This window comes from Octopus bimaculoides, chromosome 4 (genome assembly GCF_001194135.2).
Source record: "Octopus bimaculoides isolate UCB-OBI-ISO-001 chromosome 4, ASM119413v2, whole genome shotgun sequence".
NCBI classification, from domain to species: Eukaryota; Metazoa; Mollusca; class Cephalopoda; order Octopoda; family Octopodidae; genus Octopus; species Octopus bimaculoides.
Genome location: NC_068984.1, coordinates 52,153,354 through 52,158,349, shown reverse-complemented (window position 1 = coordinate 52,158,349; position 4,996 = coordinate 52,153,354). Strand labels below are relative to the sequence as shown.

General features: G+C 37.4%; 1 long non-coding RNA gene across 1 annotated transcript in view; it reads right to left on the bottom strand.

Annotated features, from left to right (window-relative positions):
* LOC128247581 (uncharacterized) overlaps positions 1-4,996 on the bottom strand; it is a 55,630-nt gene that overhangs the window by 45,284 nt on the left and 5,350 nt on the right. The window contains exon 2 of the long non-coding RNA XR_008263914.1: positions 4,490-4,529. This is a non-coding gene — a long non-coding RNA (uncharacterized LOC128247581). The remainder of the gene's footprint in view (positions 1-4,489; positions 4,530-4,996) is intronic.

Below are 4,996 nucleotides of genomic sequence, written 5' to 3'. Positions count from 1 at the left end.
ATATATATATATATATACATACATATACAAACATGTATATAAATACATAGTGAAAGTATTATATCACATTACAATAGGAATATTATTGTTTCACTTTTGACACGTAATACCGAAACAGTGTAATACCGAAACGTTTTGGGCCCATAACACTGCATTGATCCTAAATAAGGCATGAGTAAAATTTGAATGAAATCGGTTGGGTAGTTCTTGAGTTTTAGTGATGCGCACATACAGATACACAGACAGACAGACACATTCTCAGTTATATATATATATATATGGTCACCTCCTCTCGGGTACGTCACTGCATGAACAGTGCAAAAATCTCCAACAGTCTAAATGGGCCACTAAAGGATAGCAAAAGATCCTATCTCAAACAAACATTGCTCGAAATCGAAAATGAGCTCAAACACTCCCATGAGGAGAGGGCAGAGAAGGCACTCAGGGCTGTCAAGAATATAAAGGGAAACCCTAAAACCTTCTATAGATTTATAAAAGAATTTGCTTCAGTACGTTACAAGATAGGGCCCCTGTTCAAAGAAAATAGTTCACTAACTGCACGCCCCCAGAGGATCAGTGATATATTGAATGTGCAATACAAAAATGTTTCAACAGCTCCATTGAGGCACTTGCAAGTAGCTATGCCTAATCAATTCTTCGGCACCACAGCTCTACGCAAAGATTATAGCGCAATTATTGATAACATCAAAATAGAAGAAACTGATGGAATATCAGCTCATTGATGAAATGAATTCAAACTCAGTGACAGAACCTTATGAATTTTCAGCAATCCTCCTAAAGAAATGCAAAGGGGCTCTTGCAGGACCACTACAGGTCGTCTTCCAGAGCTTCATCGCAACTGGGAGACTTCCCAAAAAGTTAAAGAAAGGCACATGTCATATCCACCAGGGAGGTAGCAGAACAAATGCTAAAAAATTATAAACCTGTCGCTCTCACCTCCCATGTCAGCAAATTTATGAAACGCATTATCAAGAGGAAATTAAACGTGTTCCTCGAAGATAATCTCTCGCTCCCTGACACTCAGCAGGGTTTCTGCTCAGGCAAAAGCTGCCTTACACAGCTTTTGCAACGTTATAACTGGGTGTTGAAAGAACTAATGAATCGTTCAAACATGGATGTAATACATCTTGACTTTGCAAAAGCCTTTGGTATGGTCGATCATGGGATGATATGTCACAAGGTACGGAGACTCGGCATAGTAGGAAAACTGTGAGAGTGGTTACATAACTTCTTGAAAACCATGTGGTGGCAGCCAATGAGGTCCTCTCTCTGAGGAGACAGTAATAGAGAATGGAATGCCTCAGGGAACTCTTTTGAAGTCGCTGGTGTTTATGATGGCTCTCTCAGACATGCCATCAGTTATGCCGACGACACAAAAGTAGTATTAGCAGTGAGGGAAACTTCGATGATAATCTTCTACAATAGGTTCTAGATGCCATATATAAATGGGCTGAAGAAAACAACATGCTATTTAATACAATTAAATTCTAAGCCCTCCACTATCAGCTAGCCAGTGCTTACATTCCACAGCAACAATTATTTGGACCAAAAGGAACGGCAAACTCAGAGTCAAGTACAGTGTGTGATCTGGGGATTGATACAAGCAACGACACCTCGTTTCACGTACATATCACAAAGATGGTGGCAATGTACAAGCGAATGACCGGATGAACTTTGAGAACCTTCAGAATAAGGGATCAGGAAACTATGCTAGATCTATGGAGGACGTTTGTACTCAGCCGTCTGGACTACTGTTCTCAACTGTGGTCACCCTACAGTGTCAAACCAATAGCGGAACTTGAGGCAGTTCAGCGGTTCTCCAATAGGAAGATTGCATCAATCGAACAGATGAGCAACTGAGAGAGCCTAAAAGAACTCTACTCCCTGAAGCGAAAACGGGAGAAGTCTGTAGTGGTATATGTATGGAGGATCCTCGAGGGGTTGGCACCAAACTTTGGCATCAAGAGTTATACTAACCCTGCGAACTGAACGTCACTGCACTGTTCCAAAAGTCCCAGCTATCCAGTCTGGAGTGAGGCCCATGTACTGCTGTAGCTTGGGATTCAAGGGCCCACGGCTATTTAATGCCTTGCCAAAATATCTGGGGAGTCTTCATTGCGTAGGAGTAGTTGTTTTCAAGAAACAACTTGATCTCCAGCTATTCAAGGTACCAGATGAACCTATGAGAAACTCAATAAGTGAGAAACTCAATCGCATAAGAATGACCTCTGAAACAGTGATGGCGGTGCTCCAGCATGGTCATTGCATTTGGGCTGAAACATATAAAAGAATAAAAGAAAGAATATATATGTATGTATATGTGTATATATGTGTTCGCTATATATACATATATATGGAGGCGCACTGGCCCAGTGGTTAGGGCAGAGGACTCGCGGTCATAGGATCGCGGTTTCCATTCCGAGACCGGGCGTTGTGAGTGGTTATTGAGCGAAAACACCTAAAGCTCCATGAGGCTCCGGCAGGGGATGGTGGTGAACCCTGCTGTACTCTTTCACCACAACTTTCTCTTACTTCCTGTTTCTGTTGTTCCTGTAATTCAAAGGGTCAGCCTTGTCACACTGTGTCACGCTGAATATCCCCAAGAACTACGTTAAGGGTACACGTGTCTGTGGAGTGCTCAGCCACTTGCACGTTAATTTCACGAGCAGGCTGTTCCGTTGATCGGATCAACTGGAACCTTCGACGTCGTAAGCGACGGAGTGCCAACAACAATATACATATATATCAAATTACAGAAAACACCTCTATTAGACGTAGCCTAGTATTGCTGTCGTTCGCATGCGCGTTCATTTGTATGTATGTATGTATGTATGTATGTATGTATGTATGTATGTATGTATGTATGTGCTTAATAGAATGTTGATTCATACACATGTCAATAGAAACATCATTATATATTCATTAAGTTTTATGATACTTAATGATAATGTAATATTTCTACTCATATTATTACCAACTGGTTGGCTTGGCTGGAAGCTGTAGATTATGGATGAAGTGTTTTAGATTATCGGATGAGTATGTCATTTGATGCAGCACATTTTTGCTCAAATCCACGTATGGCTGACTTTGGTTTATTTTATTCTCGTGACTGTATAATGGAGTTGATTCAAAAAGCCTTACAAAATTTGCCGCCAGAATAAATAAAATAAGCATGACCAAATTCTTAGGAAATCTACGCTGAAATGTAGTGCAAGATTTATAGGTAACAATTAATTTGCATCAGAATATTTCATTTACTTTGGACACTATATTGTTAAGGTATACTCTACTGGAATAAAAGTATGTTAATTGCATTGGTTTAAGAATAATACATTAATAATTCCTGCTTGTAATTTATTAGTGTCTACCCTAATTTCCTTTTTGATTTGTTTTACACTATAATTTGTTCTACGTTATTTTTGCTTTGAGGAATGTAATGATAATAAACACAAAAATTTCTCTAACTATCCACCATACACAACCTTAGCTACAAACTTTATTTCGACATCTCGCTCTCATAATCAATTCTTTAACAAACGACAGTTTTATGAATACAATGGCTTGCCTCCCAAGTTTTAAATTTTACAGCTCTTTTATTTCGTTTCCGTTTAGTTCTGGAGTATTTTAACAAAGAAAAGCTGCATTATCGTGTCTGTCAAGATTTCTTTTCATTTTATGAGAGCCCCCACAAAGTTAAAATTAAAAAAAGTAATGTATCTAAAGGAAGATATATTGCTGTGGTTTTATTGCTTTGTAGCAGTCAGCAGTTAACGTTGTTGTTTGCAATAAAGGAGAAACGTTTCGAGTGTTCTTGTTTAGGATTTTAAAAATATTTCACTAAATATATTATTAACAAGGACTGATAATCGGTAACATAAATTGAAGTTTGCAATCTTTTCTCTCAAAGCTTTAGCAAATACTCTTCTGTCAATCACTAGACCCTTTCTTTTAATTTCATAACCACTGTGTAATATGCATTTTAGTCTGAAGCAGCCTGCAAAAGCGTGACTCGGTGTATAATAAATATATAATAAATAAAAAAAAAGCTTTAAATATCTCCCATGTAGTGAGTTGCATTTACTTCTCTGAAGATTCACAACCTCCAAATAAGCATCGTTGGAATAGTTGTCTGTGGTCATTTTACTTTTTTCTCCTTACTTTGATGTAATAAAAATACTCATATATTCTAAATGTTTACTGATTATGTAATTTGCAGACACTATTTAGTCTGTTTATTTAAAATACGAATCTTCAGTTTTCCCAGAGATTTCCAAACAAAAACTTTATAAGTTTTATGTAACTTTAATTTAACCCCCCCCCCTCTCTCTCTCTCTCTATCTCTCTCTCTCTCTCTCTCTCTCTCTCTCTCTCTCTCTCTCTCACTCACTCACTCTCTCTCTCCTTACCATTCACCAATTGTAGCTTCTGACTACATCATTAACGAATATATTCATAAAACATTATTTACCATTAACTGCTGCGTAGACATGAAATAGACTCACTGTCATCTGCAAAATACATAAAAATCATTCATTGATTTAACAAAAATACTATATATTTCATTTCACTAACATGGAAATATACATATGTGCTTTTTTTACTTGAATTTCACTGACTACATAAACTACAGACTGACTATGTAAAAATCTTTACATATAAATTCCTATATAATGGTAATTAATTCAAGAACTTGAATAATTTTTTAATCTCTTTTCTCTCTCTTTCTCGCTTTCGCATGCATTCAGACACACATGTGTATGTGTGTATGTGTTTCTATCTGTGTGTGTGCGCGCGCGCGTGTATGTATGTATGTTTCCGGTGTGTGTGTGCGCGCGCGCGTGTTTGTGTGTGTGTGTGTGTGTGTGTATGTATCTCTCTCTCTCTCTATCTTTGTATATATATATCCGACTTTGTATGATATCCCAGTTTATATATATATATATATATATATATATATATATATATATATATATAT